The 18,016-nt window shown below is 42.2% G+C and overlaps 1 protein-coding gene and 1 pseudogene across 1 annotated transcript in view; one reads left to right on the forward strand and one right to left on the reverse strand.

Moving 5' to 3' along the window:
• The window catches only part of MYO1D (myosin ID), a 360,182-nt gene that overhangs the window by 223,897 nt on the left and 118,269 nt on the right, over positions 1-18,016 (forward strand).
• LOC101903704 (small ribosomal subunit protein eS24-like) lies at positions 4,634-10,729 on the reverse strand (annotated as a pseudogene).

The raw sequence follows: 18,016 nt of genomic DNA on the forward strand, positions 1-18,016 counted from the left end.
GTCAAGTCCAACTCTTTACGACCCCGTGGACTGTACAGTCCATGGAATTCTCCAGGCCAGAATACTAAAGTGGGTAGCCTTCCCCTTCTCCAGGGGATCTTCCCAACCCAGGGGTAAAACCCAGGTCTCCCACATTGCAAGTGGATTCTTTATCAGCTGAGCTACCAGGGAGGCCCAAGAATCCTGGAGTGGGCAGCCTGTCCCTTCTCCAGCAGAGCTTCCTGACCCTGGAATTGAACTGGGGTCTCTTGCATTGCAGGCGGATTCTTTGCCAGCTGAGCTACCAGGGAAGAGAAATAAAGTGCACAGTGAACATAATGCTCTTGATTCACCCTGAAACCATCCAGCGCCTCCAGCCCATCCCCAGTCCATGGCAAAACTGTCTTCCACGAAACCGATCCCCGGTGCCAGAAGGACTGGTGACGGCAGTCATATAGTATTTGTCTTTCTCTATCCAGCCTATTTCAGTTATAATGCCCTCAGGATTCACCCACGTTGTTGCAAATGGCGGGATTTCCTTGTTTCTCATGGCTGAATAATGCTACGTCATATATGTATGCCACATCTTTATCCATTGATCCACTGACAGATACATATTGTGGGTTTTCTTTGTCCTCCTATTACTAATAAGGTTGAGCCCTTTGCTGTGTGTTTACTGGTCATTTGGGCCTCTTTTGTAAATTGCCTGTTGATGTCTCTTGCTGTGTTTCTGTTGGGCTGTCTTTTAAAAATTGATTTTTAGAAGTTCTTTTTATATTCTGTGTATGTGCCCATTGGCAGTTATAGGTCTTATAGATACTTTCTCCAGCTCTGTGACTTGCCTTTTCATTCCTTTAGTGTTTCTGTGAGCAACAATTTTTCATGTTGGTATACTTCAGTTTATCCGTTTTTTCCTCTGAGGTTGATGCTTTTTTATTTTTCCTTAAGAAAGCATTCTCTATCCCAAGGTTGTGAAAATATCCTCATCTATCATATTCTATAAGCTTTATCGCTGCACCTTTCATATTGACATCTCACAGTCCACCTAGAATTGATTTTTGTGTATGTGCAAGGCAACAGCTCAGGGTTTATTTTTTTCCCATATAAACAATTGGCCCAACATCGCATATTGAAAAGACCATCTTTCCCCACTTGCTCTTCAGCACTACATTTGTTATAAATCAGAGTGGCCATATGTCTCTTTCTAGTTTCTCTACTCCGTTCTATTGGTCTACTGTCTATCTTTCTGCCAATGACAGTTTTAATTACTGTTGGGCAGAGATTTTATGAACTGTAAAATTATAATAAATTTCCAAAATCTCCCACTTCAATTTCACCCTCCTCCCAATATAGTATTCTCATTATTGTTGTTGTTTTTTTAGTCAGTAAGTCATGTCTGACTCTTTTACGACCCCATGGACTGAGGCCCAGCAGGCTTCTCTGTCCATGGGATTTCCCAGGCAAGAATACTGGAGTGGGTTACTGTTTCTTTTTCCAGGGGATCTTCCCAACCCAGGGATCGAACCCACATCTCCTACATTAGCAGGCAGATTCTTTACCATTGAGATACCAGGGAAACCCAACATTCTCATTAGCTGTATCCATATGAAGGAGAGAGCTGAGGATAAAGCAAATCCTAGCGGAAGGGACAGCTTGCTGTTTACCCATTTCCTCTGTGAAAAAGTAAAATTCCTTTAGGAGTCAGGTTTAGAAATGAATGAAGTTCATACTGGTCAAGGAGCAGCTACCACTGTAATCTGTTGTGACCTCTCTAGAGACCCATATGCCAAATCTTTGGATTCACCCAGGAAAAGTTGAAGTCTATATTATAGGTAATATCTCCTGATTGTTAAATGCCATGTAAGCCAAATAGAACACATCTTGTAAGCCCACAGGCCACCGGTTTGCTGCTCCTATTTTAAAAAGTCTTTGCTTTTGTCATCTGTTATTCTAAATGTGCTTAGTGCTTAGTTGCCTAGTCGTGTCTGACTCTTTGCAACCCCGTGGACTGTAGCCTGCCAGGCTCCTCTGTCCATGGAATTTTTCAGGCAAGAATACTAGAGTAAGTTGCCATTTGCTCCTCCAGGCAATCTTCCTGGCCCTGGGTTTGAACCCACGTCTTCTCTGTCTCCTGCTTTGCAGGCCAATTCTTTACCCTCTAGCCATCTCTACTCTGTGACCTCTTTGCTGCGTGCATGCATGCTCAGTCACTTCAGTCGTATCCAATTGTTTGTGACCCCATGGACTGTAGCCCGCCAGGCTCCTCTGTCCATGGGATTCTCCAGGCGAGAATACTGGAGTGGGTTGCCAAGGCCTCCTCCAGGGGATCTTCCCAATCCAGAGACTGAACCTGGGTCTCCTGTAATTGCAGGCAGATTCTTTACCACTGAGCTCCCTGTCAAATTTTTAAAACTCTAAAACTATGGTATGTTTTATTCTAGATTTTATGTAGTAGAAACAAACACTAATCATTTCTTACTTATAAAAAGCTATAACTGGATGTGAGCTTTAGAAGAGTATATTTTCTGTGTCAATTAGCCAGGAAGGAAAAGAATGAAGGAAACCTTGGATACAGGTAGGTGCCTTTTCTACAGAACTTTCTACCCCTTCAGAGTTCACTGCTAATTGTATTCTTCCAACTTTTTATTATAAAATTTTTCAAATGTATAGGGAAATTAAAAGAATATTATAAGGAATACCCATATTCCCTCCACCTAGGTTCATTAAGTGTTTAATTTCTTTTTTGTCATACTTATTTTCTCTCTCTCATGACACTTCACTGCTAAAATGCCCCTGTGTGCGTTCTCCTAAGAATAGAACATCTCTCTTAACCACAACACCATTTTCATATCTAAAAATCTTAATATTTCTATAATACCAAACATAATATATAATCATTATCCATTATGTGTTGGTCAACTCACGTTCAGATTTCCTCAGTTGTTCAAAGAATGTCTTTTATACCTGTTTTTTAAAAATCCTATCTAGGTTCATATTTTAGATCTGGTCATTACATATCTTTTAGTCCAAAACTGTGCCTCTAGAGACAACATCCCGCTTTTTTTTTTTTTTTTTCATGAAATTGACTTTTAAAACAGCATTATTAAGGTATCATTTACTATGATAAGCTCAGTTGTGTTCCCTCAGAATTCATTTGTTAAAGTCCTAACCCCTGGTACTTTAACATAGGACTTGTGTTTGGAGACAGAATCTTTAAAGAGGTAATTAGGTTAAAATGAGACCTTAAGGCGGGCCCCGATCTACTATGATTGGTGTCTGTCTGTCTGCCTGTCTGTGTCGCTCAGTTGTGTCTGACTCTTTGCAGCTCCATGGACTGTAGCCCACCAGGCTCCTCTGTCCATGGGATTTCCCAGGCAAGAATACTGGATGGGGTTGCCATTCCCTTCTCCAGGGGATCTCCCCAACCCAGGGATGGAATCAGCATCTCCTGAATTAGCAGGCGGATTCTTTACCACTAGCACCACCTGGTAAGACATGGTGTCCTTTTAGGACACAGACACATACAGAGGAAGATCACAGGAGGACACAGCGGGGAGACAGACACCCGCAAGCAAGGAGAGAGGCCTCAGAAGGAGCTAGCTTGGCCCACACTTTGGTCTTGGACTTCTAGCCTCCAGAACTCTGAGCCAACAGACTTCTGTTGTTTAAGCCACCTGCTCTGCTACTGTGTTATGGCAGCCCTGGAACTAATACATTTAGAGTACTTACCCCAAAATTCACCCATTGTAAGGTCCGGTTCAGTTATTGTTAGTAAAGGTATGCAGTTGTCCAAACATCACATGATTCCAGTCTTGGAACATTTCCATCACTTGAGAAAGTTCTCCCATGCTCATTTGTAGTAAATCCACTCTCAGTTTCAGCCCTAGACAGTCACTGACCTTTCTGTGTCTATACTTTCACCTTTTCTAAAAACGTCATGTACATGGAATCATACCATACAGTAGATACTGTTTTCGTGTCTGGCGTCCTTTATTGAGCATAATGTTTCAGAGGTTCATCCATGTCCCGAGTATCACTGGTTCTCTGCTTTCATTGCTAAGTAATACTCCATTGAGTGGATGTATCAGATTTCATTTCTCCACTCACCAGCTGATGGACGTTTGGCTGCTGCATTCGTTCACATGCGAGACTTTCTGTGGGCATGTGTTTTCATTTCTCTTGGGTAGCTATCTATGAATGGAAGTACTCCTCATGGCATGTGTTTAACTTTGTAAGGAGCTACCAAACTGTTTTCCAAAGTGGCTGCTCCATTTTGCATTGTTTTCAGCGTCAGAGTCGTGGTTTCTCCGCATCCTCACCAACACTTGGTATGTATGAGGTTGAGTTTTTAAAAAATCCAGGACTGGGCTAGTCTGGATTTGTCTAATTGTTTCCTCATGGTCATTTAACTTATTCTTCTAGTCCCTGTATTTCCTATAAGCTGGAAATTAAACCAGGAGATGTTAATTTTTTTAACATTTATTTGGCTGCACTGGGTCTTAGGTGCGGCATGTGGGATCTAGCTCCCTGACCAGGGACTGAACCCAGGCCCTCTGCGTTAGGAGCAGAGAGTCTTAGCCACTGGACGACCAGGGAAGTCCCAGAAAGTGTTCATTTTCTTTCAGTTTTATACTTCCACACACTTAAGATTATATCTTGCATGTCAGTAAAGAAGGCACATGTACAGCTGACTGCCTTGTGGATCTTTAGGAAATGTTTCATTGTAGCCAAGCTATTATTATATTGCCCTTGAGTTTAGTTGCTCAGCCATGTCCGACTCTTTGCGACCCCATGAACCGCAGCACACCAGGCCTCCCTGTCCATCACCAACTCCCAGAATCCACCCAAACCCATGTCCATCGAGTTGATGTTGCCCTTGCTGTAGCCTAAATTCCAACTACTTATAGAACACATCCCATGTTTTCCTATGAACAATTAGAATTTAGCATAAAAAATTAAGATAAAAATGGCCATTAAGTATTTACCTATTAATAAGCTGCCCATCGGTAACAATACCTGTTATTTTCAGTTTTATTTTACCAGTCTCTTTTTATAACAAAATTCTGCCAATGCTTTGATCTTTGATACTTTCGTATTGAAGTTTTTATAGTTTATTAATCCTCTCATTTAAAATCTGGGCAATCACCACAGATAAAATCACTGCAGAGTCTTCCCTCCTTTTTGCCAGCACCAACGATGGCCTTTACAGTCCTGCTGACTTTGTGCATTCTGCTCTTGTGTTCCTTTCACTGTTTTCTTGAATTTTTTTTTTCTTCTTATACAGGCCACATTCTGCAAGTCTGTGTTTGGATTTATTTTCCTTTGCATTATCCAATAAATCGTAAATCACACCAAAGCTATTGGCTTTGCCACCACCAAAATGGTTCTGAATCCAAGTACGAAGATGACAGCTAGAATAGTCTTATGTATTTTGTCTGGTTTTCCCCCCAGTTTTTGTCCTGGGTACTGTTGCCAGGCCAGGATGAAGGACATCAGTGATCATTTGTTTCCATAGCTGATTGGTCAGGAACTTCCTGGTCCAGATAGCTACTGTGTTGTTCCTCCTGGTGGTTCCTCAGGTGGCCAGGAAGGGAAAATGGATACTTCTTATGTATTTCTACAACTTTTATCTCTCTCCCCCAAATCTCTGGCAACCACTGATCATTCTACTGTAGTTGTGCTTTTCTAGAATATCATATGCTTGGAATCATGCTTTTCATTCTGGCTTCTTTCACTTAGGAATCAGTATTCAAGGTTTTGTATATGCCTTTCCGTGGCTTGATAGCTTATTTCTTTTTATTGCTAAATAGGAGTCCATTGTATGAATGTACCATAGTTGGTTTATCCTTTGGCTTATTGAAACATATCAGTTGCTTCCAGTTTGGGGCAGTTATGAATAAAGCTGCTAGAAACATTCACATGAAGGTTTTTGTATAGTCACAAGTTTTCAAATTGTTTGGGTAAAAACCTTCAAGTACAATTCTAGGTCCTGTGATAAGGCCAAGTTTGGCTTTATAAGATCCACTGAACTGTCTTCCAACATGACTATCGTTTTGCTTTTCTACCAACAATGATCAAGAGTTCTACATCAGATTTTTTTTTTTAACTTTAGCCATTCTAACAGATGTGTCGTGGTATCATCTATTTTTCTATTACCCTAAATTATATAACCCAGCACTCATTGGGGTCTCAGTCAGTCTTCAACTACAGATATCATGTCTCCCCTCTCTGTGGTTAGTTGGTTTGTGTTCAGGAGATGACAAGTGATCTTGACATAAGCCTAGGTAAAATATAATTACAAGATAAATCAGGGACCTTTTTTCCCCTTGCATTAGCAAAAATCAATTTATCATTTAATCAAGATTCCAGGCACTCTTCACAGGAAAGATAAAAATAGGAAACCGTGACAGGTTTTTGAGAATATTCTCACAAATGGCATGATCAAATAATTATCCATAGCAGTCAGGATGAAATACTCAAGTTACAAGTGATCCCTTTTTTAACCACAGTGTAACTTTCCAGATACAGTTAGATTAGGAATGTTGTATTATTGTCAAATTAGTGTCATCCCCCTTGAGTCACTTTCTACATTTGTAAGTGGTAATATAAAATTAAAACATTAATTCCAATACAGTTGTCAAGAAAGGTTAAAATTTGTATGGGGGATGGTGGGGTCAGAATCTGAATGTTTTGCAAAGCGGGAAGACTCCTGGTAGCCACAGCTTGATGCAGAGACAAAGGCAAGAAACAGCCCACACAGTTAGTCATGTTGTGTTCAAAACTTTGATCACGCCTCTTGAACTCCACTCATCATTCTAGAAATCCCTATAACTGGTGGGGGAAATTGCACCCCATGGCTGAGGCACATCGCTTGAATCAGTGCCCTGCTGCCTTTTGAGTTCCTGTGGACATGGGTGCTCCCCAGCCAGCGCTCAGGGAGCTGGTTGCTAAGACCGAGTTTAATTTGCATAAACATAAAATCTGTTCACCGGTTTCGAGGGAGACCACATGAACTGAAACATTTAACCTGACCTCAGCTGGGACTCCTCTTACCCTTTTGTTGGCAGAGTTGTGTTGGTTTTGCCTGACGGGTGGGTTTGAAAAATGTTTGAATCTGCCCGTGAAGGCTATTTTTGATATAGTCCTTTTTTATCAGCATGGGCTTGATGGCTGAGGAAGCAGCCAATTAATTTACACAAATACCTCCTTTAGTTCTAGGGAGAATAGGAAGCAGGCAGGGGAGAGAAGAGAGACAATTATCTGAAAGGATGTGACTGTTTTGTAGAGGTGAATGGATCGTAATTATGCCAGGCTTCATGCTTTATTACTCTATCTGACGTGACTCGCTGGAAAGATACTGTTTCATTTGAAAGATGGATTGTCCTTATAATGTGCTACAGGGGTGAACCCTGCTAAAAATCCATCGGCCTCAGGCCCTGCTCCCCATCACATTTCTCAAGCACCCTGCCCTCATGGCTATATCCCAGGAGAAGGTGTTTCCATGGTAATCTCAATGGAGGCAGTCAGCTGATGTCTGGCACCGCCTGAGCTGGTGCTCGCCAGCCCTCTCCCCCTCACTCCTCCCTTGAGCCTTTAAACTATATTTATTAGTCCTCTTTAATGGAAAGTATATAACCCCTAATGTCAGACACTGAGTGGCTTTGGGTTTATTTATTTATTTGGGTAATAAACTTGCCTTCCTAATTAATTCTCAGCGAGTTTCTGCGAGCTGTAGTATTTCGAACATCTCATGCAAACGTTTAGATTTTTGCCTGTTATAACAAAGAGCGTTGCTTAGCAATATCGGATATTTGGAAACCTCCGTTCTTAAAAAAAAAATTGTGATGTCTGTATGAAAGAAGAATTTTAAAAGATAAAGGTGTTAGGGTTTCAGTTTAATTTTTTTAAGAATCTTTTCTTGCTCTGATGCTTTAGCAGTGAAATGGTCCACTCCTTATAATTTCTTTCAACACTCAGTTATTTCATATTTGGATTTGAGTGAGCCACATGGTTTTAAAATACTTCTAAGAAGTGGGACATCTAGCCAGGTTCTCTCACTTTCTTTTTTAATAAGAGAAGAAAGTCAGAATTTCAAAGCTACCCTATTGATTGTTTTCCTGACATTGTTTGGAAGTAAATGTCTTTTGTTGTATGAGTTAGACAGCACCGCTTATGCTAAACCATACTAAACAAGCAAACCAAATTACAATGTCAAAAGGTGCTTTGGGGCAGAAGGTAGAGTCCATTTTCATTAGTACTGTACTTGGAAATTCAATTACAAATGTAAAAGATGTATCAAAGCAGTGTCTGAAAGCAGCAACCATCAGAGCGCACGCATGATTCCTTTGAAAAGCTATCTCGTTAAAGAAACACAAAGCCTTTAAAAACTAAAGTATGAGAAAATTAGTATGACACCACCTCAATTATCCAGAGGTCAGATTGTTAGTAACAAGATCCTTTTAAAACAAAGCCCTGAATAGAGGTGTACACATAAAGGATCTGTGCATTTACAGAAATGTGTGCTAAGTCACTTCAGTCGTGTCTGACTCTTGCAACCCCATGGACTGTAGCCCACCAGGCTCCTCTGTCCAAGGAATTTTCCAGGCAAGAATACTGGAGTGGGTTGCCATGCCCTTCTCCAGGGTATCTTCCCAACCCAGGGATCAAACCCACGTTTCTTATGTCTACTGCATTGGCAGGCAGGTTCTTTACCACTAGCGCCACCTGGGAAACCTTTGCCAAAATATGCCAATCATTATGTATTTTAGCCAAAAGATGCTGGATTACATAAATAAACATCTCTAAGCTTGCAGGAATAGGCTTCCTTTTACACAACTGTCTTATCAGAGCTCCCTTTTCTGCAGTCAATATTTTTGAACGCCTACTATATGCTGTGCATTTGGCAGGCATTAGCAATGAAATAATACATCACCCAGTCTTCGCACAGGCCTGTGGGAGAAGCAGAGAAGCCAACCAGCCTGCCCAGCACAAGCATGTGGCAGCCATGTAGATACAGATGATTGTACCTATATCTCCAGGGGAAACTGTCACTCAGAAAATTAAAGTAATAGCCCAGGGTCACAAAGCTCACAGGGAATGGCCCCTGGCTTTCGTTTGACTCTGGAACCCTTAGAATCACAACCCTGGTGGTGACTTCCTAGCACCGCCTCCCTTGATGATAAATAACACATACAACTAAGATCCTGTTTTAAAAAGAGAGAAGAGGGACTTCTCTGGCAGTCCAGTGGTTAACACTTTGCCTTCCAGTGGAGAGGGCATGGTTTCAGTCCCTGGTCAGGAATCTAAGATCCCATATGCCTTGGGACCAAAAAAAAAGCCAAAATATAAAACAGAACCAATATTGTAAAAATTCAGTTAAAGACCTTAAAAACTGGTCTGCATCTGAACAGAGAGACTAGCATGGAAACATATACATTACCATATGTAAAATAGAAAGCAAGTGGGACTTTGCTGTGTGACCCGGGGAGCTCAAGCCGGTACTCTGTGATAACCTAGAGGGTGGGAGATGGGGGGGGAGGTCAGGAGGGTGCGGACATGTGTATCCCTGTGGCCGATTCACGTTTGGAAACATTTATTGAAAGTTGGACTTGCCACCAAATTCAGTTCTTCCATTAGATGTTTCTTATATGTATGTATGTGTGTGTGTGTGTGTGTGTGTGTGTGTATGAGAGAGAGAGAGAGAGGGAAGGAGAGAAAATGACAGAGAGGGAGAGTGTGTGTGTGTTTTCTAAAAAGCCTGTGAAATGTATCCAAAAAATAAACCTTCCTGAGAATTATCTTATGCCATCCCTTGTATGTGGAACCTAAGAAGAAATGTTACAAATGAACTTACTTACAAAACAGAAGGAAACTCACAGATTAGAGAACTGAATTTATGGGTGTGGGGGATGGGTGGGGGATGCGGGGTCCGGATAGTTGGGGAGTTTGGGATGGACCTGTACACACTGCTATGTTTAAAATGGATAGCCAACAGGGACCTACTGTGCAGCACAGGGATCTCTGCTCAATGTCTTGTGGCTGCAGTATTCTTGCCTGGAGGATCCCCATGGACAGAGGAGCCTGGCCGGGTCGGGAAGAGTCAGGCAGGACTGGGGGACCAAGCACAGCACAGCCTGGATGGGAGGGGACCTTGGGGGAGAATGGACACATGTATATGTGTAGCTGTGCCGCTTCACTGTTCAGCTGAAACTATCACAACATCCTTCATTGGCCATACTCCAGTACGAAATTAAAAGTTCTTTTTTAAAAAAATTAAACCTTTAAGGTACTGACTGTGGTTTTACATTTGCAAATAGTCTTAGCGGAAGATTTTCCTTCAACAAGAGTGGTATAAGATCATCACTTTATGTTTGCTGACTCTCATCGCTTGTAACGGACATCACCATGCATTGTCACATATCACTGGGAGACGGTCCGACCCTGGTCCTGAACTCTTAGGTATTAAATAAAGGAGCTTGTTTCTTTGTTTCTGGTTGAGGTTCAGAGCTAAGGTTCTTTCCACTGAATCATCATAGTGAAGTTCTAGTGCACTGCAGGGAGAATCTGATTTTCTGATATAACAGACACATGGAAGATTTTCTTTTATTGGTATTATATCTAAATAAAGACGTCTTTGCAATGTGCTAGGGATGGAGATAATGTGGCGGGATAAACCCTTGGACCTCGTCTCTACCTTTTACTCACTGTCCTCCACACATTCAATACACTGTGATTGTCTGAGGTCTACCATGGTGCTGTGGCACTGTACTAGGTACTGGAAATAAAGAGAAGAAGACAGAGTCTCTGCTCATTGTTTGGTGGGTGAGGCAGATATATACAGACGTCATCCCAGGACAGCTCATTACATGCTAAAACAAAGAGGCGTGATTTGCTGAGAAAGCGTGGAGGAGGGGCAGACATGGTTTCTCAGACAAGGAAGCAGTTCAGGGGTTCATAAGTGCAAACACTTGTGCATTTTTATGTATGGGGTACTTGTGTCTTTTTAGGTCAGCTGGTAAAGAATCCCCCTGCAATGCAGGAGACCCCGGGTTGATCCGTGGGTCGGGAAGATCTCCTGGAGAAGGGATAGGCTACCTACTCCAGTATTCTTGGGCTTCCCTGGTGGCTCAGATGGTAAAGAATCTGCCTGTAATGCGGGAGACCTGGGTTTGATCCCTGTTGGGAAGATCCCCTGGAGGAGGTCAACCCACTCCAGTATTCTTACCAGGAGAATCCCCATGGACAGAGGAGCCTAGCAGCTACAGTCCCTGGGGTCACAAAGAGTTGGACACAACTGAGTGACTAAGCATACGAAGGGATGTGTGAACAACTGCTTTTGGCAATGCAGAGGGACAAGTTTAGGAGACAAGATGAGGTTTGGTTTTTAGGAAGCTAATCTTGACAGCGTTAGCAAAGTATGGATGAACTGGGAAGAGGCTGATGAAATAAATACCATTCTAGTAAATATTTTAGGGGGCTCGGGACATGGTGCTACTGGTGATATTGGATTGAAATAGGGCCCCGCAAAGAATAAATTAAGGTAAGGTAATGAACTTCATCTTGGCTAGGTCAAACGAGTGGTCCCCAAGGAACTCTTATCTGAGTTTTCCCCAGATGGGCCGAGGACCCACCTGGCGCTCCAGGAAAGGTCTAAGTTTTGCGTTCACATTTGAGAATTTTTAGTCTTAAAGAGAGGGAAACTAGCAGCCTGTTCCCCCACTAGACCCAGGTCGTCCTCTCCTACAGTGAATGCCTCCTGGCTGCTCAGCCGCATTGTAAACTCCCTAAGGAGGAAGCTATGTCTTCTAATCTGTTGGTGTGCGTGATCTAAAATAGCAAGTTGGAACTTCCAGTTCTGGACAAGATATAATAGATTCATTTCTCCTCATCCTCCTCACTAATTACATCTGAAAACCATAAACATCATATTATAAAACAAACGTTAAGAAGACTCCTGAAAGATGGAGAGAAAGTGCACTAACTGGAAACTTGAGAAGCCACATGGCAGTGGGTTCCTTGGGATTTCTTTTGGTCTCTGTACATCCCATGCTAGAGAAGCCCCTTCCCAGATGGCACAAACCAAAAAAGTTCTCTTGTGCCAGAGGAACAGGAAGTGGGCAGCCTAGCAAAACAGAAACCTTTTTGACAATCAGTGTTCTTTTTGAGAAAAACACCCAGGAGCGTTGCAGCCGCTCCCCAACCCCCAACTTCCATCAGCAAAGGTCTCGTAGAAAACCTGGACCTCTTCCCTTGCCTGGAGTTATTTTAATTAATTATTCATTTAATTAAAATTATTTTAATTCAAAGAAAAGACCAGTGAGGAGAGTAATTTAAGTAAGTTAGTGGTTTAAGAGGAAAAAAATAAATTCAAAATCATGTAAAACTTGATTCAATTAGTAAAACAAGTAGCTTTGTAAAATAATAATTTGTCTAAGTTGAAGTTACTTAACAGTTTTACCTAAATCAATGGTTTTGTGCGATTAGAATCACTTGGGGAAGTTTTAAAAACTATGGATGCCCAGCCCTTTCCAAGCCCCAATAAACCAGAGTGTCCCCAGTGATTCTCACGTGCAGTCAAGTTTGAGAGCATCAGCCTAAATGGACCAGAGGGAATAGACAGAATACAAGTGGAGAAATTTTAACAACTCCTGAATAGTCAAAATAACTATGATGGAGTTTGTGCACTAAATTTTGCATGCTCTTTCTAAAGGAGGGCCCTCTTGGGCCATTTATCTTGCATCATGCACCCTTGTGATGAATCTGATTATCTGGTCCCCAAGCCCACAACAGTAAATCTGAAGCAGTAATTAAAAGGGAGTCAGTCTCTCACAGGCGGTCATATTGATGTTTGCAGTACATGAAAACTGAACGTACAGGAGGGCTCAGAGGAGATTTAGTTCAGTTCCACTAAATGGCTTGGTATTAAAAACTTGTTGGAGTGATTTCTTGAGCTGTCTCCTCAGAGCAGTCGTTTTGGAATTAAAATTCAGTTTTTCACGAAACTACTGAGTCCTAAGCTGCAAACCCAGGAATTCAAACTGCCAGACAGTTGAGAGAGACCTCCAATAGGTCTGAGATTTTTAGCCGAAAGGAAACAATTAGCCATTTGGCTGATACCCAGCTATTTGGCTGATATTGGTAGGTTCTAGCCCCATTTCCAAAGAATAGCAAGAAGAGATAAGAAAGCCTTCCGCAGTGATCAATGCAAAATAATAGAGGAAAACAACAGACTGGGAAAGACTAGAGATCTCTTCAAGAAAATTAGAGATACCAAGGGAATATTTCATGCAAAGATGGGCTCGATAAAGGACAGAAATGGTATGGACCTAACAGAAGCAGAAGGTATTAAGAAGAGGTGGCAAGAATACGCAGAAGAACTGTACAAAAAAGATCTTCACGACCCAGATAATCACGATGGTGTCATCACTGACCTAGAGCCAGACATCCTGGAATGTGAAGTCAAGTGGGCCTTAGAAAGCATCACTACGAACAAAGCTAGTGGAGGTGATGGAATTCCAGTTGAGCTATTTCAAATCCTGAAAGATGATGCTGTGAAAGTGCTGCACTCAATATGCCAGCAAATTTGGAAAACTCAGCAGTGGCCACAGGACTGGAAAACGTCAATTTTCATTCCAATCCCAAAGAAAGGCAATGCCAAAGAATGCTCAAACTACCGCACAATTGCACTCATCTCACACGCTAGTAAAGTAATGCTCAAAATTCTCCAAGCCAGGCTTCAGCAATATGTGAACCGTGAACTTCCTGATGTTCAAGCTGGTTTTAGAAAAGGCAGAGGAACCAGAGATCAAATTGCCAACATCCGCTGGATCATGGAAAAAGCAAGAGAGTTCCAGAAAAACATCTATTTCTGCTTTATTGACTATGTCAAAGCCTTTGACTGTGTGGATCACAATAAACTGTGGAAAATTCTGAAAGAGATGGGAATACCAGACCACCTGACCTGCCTCTTGAGAAACCTATAACAACAGTTATAGGAAGCAACAGTTAGGACTGGACATGGAACAACAGACTGGTTCCAAATAGGAAAAGGAGTACGTCAAGGCTGTATATTGTCACACTGCCTATTTAACTTATATGCAGAGTACATCATGAGAAACGCTGGACTGGAAGAAACACAAGCTGGAATTAAGATTGCCAGGAGAAATATCAATAACCTCAGATATGCAGATGACACCACCCTTATGGCAGAAAGTGAAGAGGAACTCAAAAGCCTCTTGATGAAAGTGAAAGTGGAGAGTGAAAAAGTTGGCTTAAAGCTCAACATTCAGAAAGCGAAGATCATGGCATCCGGTCCCATCACTTCATGGGAAATAGATGGGAAAACAGTGGAAACAGTGTCAGACTTTATTTTTTTGAGCTGCAAAATCACTGCAGATGGTGACTGCAGCAATGAAATTAAAAGACGCTTACTGCTTGGAAGGAAAGTTATGACCAACCTAGATAGCATATTCAAAAGCAGAGACATTACTTTGCCAACAAAGGTCCATCTGGTCAAGGCTATGGTTTTTCCTGTGGTCATGTATGGATGTGAGAGTTGGACTGTGAAGAAGGCTGAGCGCCAAAGTATTGATGCTTTTGAACCGTGGTGTTGGAGAAGACTCTTGAGAGTCCCTTGGACTGCTAGGAGATCCAATCAGTCCATTCTGAAGGAGATCAGCCCTGGGATTTCTTTGGAAGGAATGATGCTAAAGCTGAAACTCCAGTACTTTGGCCACCTCATGCAAAGAGTTGACTCATTGGAAAAGACTCTGATGCTGGGAGGGATTGGGGGCAAGAGGAGAAGAGGACAACAGAGGATGAGATGGCTGGATGGCATCACTGACTCGATAGATGTGAGTCTGGGTGAACTCTGGGAGTTGGTGATGGACAGGGAGGCCTGGCGTGCTGCGATTCATGGGGTTGCAAAGAGTCAGATACGACTGAGTGACTGAACTGAACCCCATTTCCAGGAGAAAGCAATGGCAACCCACTCCAGTACTCTTGCCTGGAAAATCCCATGGGTGGAGGAGCCTGGTAGGCATGACTGAGCAGCTTCACTTTCACTTTTCACTTTCGTGCATTGGAGAAGGCAATGGCAACCCACTCCAGTGTTCTTGCCTGGAGAATCCCAGGGATGGCGGAGCCTGGTGGGCTGCCATCTATGGGGTCGCACAGAGTTGGACACGACTGAAGCGACTTAGCAGCAGCAGCAGCAGCAGCAATCCCATTTCCAATAAGGAATTTGACAAACTTAATCTAAATATGAAAAAGCCTTGCAACTTCCCAATGGTGGGCCAATGGCTGAGACTCCACACTCCCAATGCAGGGTCCCAGGGTTCAATTCCTAGTCAGGAAAGTAGATCCTGCATGCCACAGTTAAGACCCCGTGCAGCCAAATAAATAATCAAATTTGTATGCCACAAATGAGATACTTGCACCAAAAGGAAAAAATGACTCAAGCATTTAAATTAATAAAAGAGGCTACAGCAGGCCCAGGTTCCTTGGTAACTCACTCTAAATTAATTTGTATCATAAAGTATGAAGTTCATTTGTGATGAAAACATTATGACTAGGTTGCACATTTTCTTCTTGGTGATGCCCTTGATTCCCTGTCCAAATGAGGACTATTTGGAGAAACTTGGAGTTGATATGGAAATGTTATTAATATTCAGTGCAGTTAGATAGATTGGTATTGGAAATTTATTAAAGAGTTTTGCTCAGTTGCCTTCATCAAGCAATTCAAATCAAGGGTTGAAGGGCCTTGTCAATCAATAATAGAAACTCAAGCCTTTAGTCAGTTGATTACAGTTATTTTCGTTGGCCTGAATAATATTGATCAGTAGTACTAGGCTTATAATTAGGTGCTTGTGCCTGAAGTTGATTAAACTGGCTTGAAGACAATTTTTTTGGTACTGTTCACAGCCTGTATTTTGTAGAAAAGGCTTTATTTCACCAGTAGAACGTCATGTACTTTATTTACACACACTGGTATTATTTTTGGAGCTTGTGGTCCAGGGGTGTGGTCACAGGAATGCCAGTAGCCTTGAAGATATATCTGTTTTAAAGCACATTTACTAATTAATGTTCACTGTAACAACTCTGAATCCTTAAGAAAGTAAAAGAATAATTTTATAATGTTTAAGGAAGCTGGAAAACATCCTAAGAAAGTCTGTGTTCTTACATGTTCTTCCAACATGGTAAAAAAAAATTTTTTTAATTTGTTGGAAGTAATATTTTCTGCAAAGGAATAAACTCTTAGTTATCCTGAACTCTGCATTCTTTCCATGATACATTTACAAAATTAAGGTTTCTCTGATTTCAGGTCACTATTGCTGCATAACAATTTACCCCAAACTTACAACCAGCTACTTTTTATTATGATTATACCTCCTGGTGGCGCAGATGGTTAAGAATCTCCCTGCAGTGCAGGAGACCCGGGTTCCATCCCTGGGTCCGGTAGATCCCACATGCTGGGGGGCAGTTAAACCTGTGTGCCACAACTACTGAGCCCGTGTTCTAGAGCGTGTACTCCACAACGAGAGAAGCCACCACAGTGAGAAGCCCAAGCATCACAACTAGAGAATAGCCCCTGTTCACCACAACCAGAGAAAGCTTGTCCACATCAACAAAGACCCAGCACGGCCAACAATAAGCAGCTGATTTTTTAAAAATTTATAATCCACTAAAACCGTGCCCACAAATCTCTGCAAGATAAGCTCTCCTGTTCTTGGGTTGCTTATGAGCTACTATGGGACAAGACCCCTAAGACTTTTCAGAGCCTCATTGTGAGAAAATTTGTGAGGCATGCCCTGAAGATCTTTAGAGCCTTTCATCTGCCTGGAGATTTCTATGAAGTACTGCCTTAGATCTTTCTGAGGTTTTGACAAAGGATTTTTACAGACCCACTCTGGATCTGATCATTGCCCTGAAACCATTTCTTAATTTGAGAATCATTTGCCATCTGGAGAAGCTGAGAATAAGAAACAGTTTTATTTTCAAACCCAGCAAGTGCAAGCTCCTTTATATTTCTTCTAAACTTTGCATGAGAGCCAAGCAGCTCTGTATTAAGAGCATGCTTCTCCTCTCACGTGTTTTCATAGACAGCAAGAGGCAGCCAGATGGCACGTCCGGCATCCTGTCTGGAAGTCCGTATCTTGAGCACCAGTTTGTTAGGTACATCTTCTGTTCTCTGCCTTCCCATAGGCAGCAGGGTTATCAAGTTTTCCACCACTTCATGATAAAAGCCTCCTTGCCTCGTGCTTGAGATCATATTTTCCTTGCTTCCCTTCAGGCCCTCGTGACCGCCTCCTTAAAGCCCATCGTGATTCCACCAGCAGGCTCCTCAAGGCTCTTCCAGCTACCACCCACTTCCCAAAGCCAGGGCCAACTGTTTAAGGATTCTGCTACAGGAGCACCTCACAGCTCCCAAATTTGGATTTCAGTCACCTGTTGCTTGGGTGCTACCTTCCACCCTAAGACTTAGTGGAGTTAAAAAAAAATATGACCATTTAATTATTTTTTACACTTTTATTTTATATTGGAGTATAGTCAATTAACAGTGATGTGTTAGTTTCAAGTGTACAGCAGAGTGATTCAGTTATACCCATACAAGTATCCTTCCTTTTCAGATTCTTTTCCCACTTAGATTACTGTAGAGTATTGTGCCAAGTTCCCTGTGCTATACAGTCAGTCCTTGTTGGTTGTCTACTTTAAATCTAGTAGCATATGACCATTTTATTCTGATCACGGAATCCGTGGGTCCAGAATTTGAAAAGGGCACCATGGGGCCAGTTTACCTTTGCTCCACAGTATGCAGGGCTTTAGTTGGGAAGTCACAAAAGCTGGGAGTTACCCAGTGACTGAGGATCTTTGGGACCCTCATATGCTCACTCATCTGGTGCTGAGGCTGGGAGGGCTCATCCCAGAGCTGCTGACTAGAAGGTCAGCACCTGACCTCACAGCACAGCGACCTCGGGATAGTCAGCCCTCCTACAAAATGACTCAAAGCACAAGCACTCTGTTGCCCCAAATGATGGTT

This window comes from Bos taurus, chromosome 19 (assembly GCF_002263795.3).
Source record: "Bos taurus isolate L1 Dominette 01449 registration number 42190680 breed Hereford chromosome 19, ARS-UCD2.0, whole genome shotgun sequence".
Lineage (NCBI taxonomy): Eukaryota > Metazoa > Chordata > Mammalia > Artiodactyla > Bovidae > Bos > Bos taurus.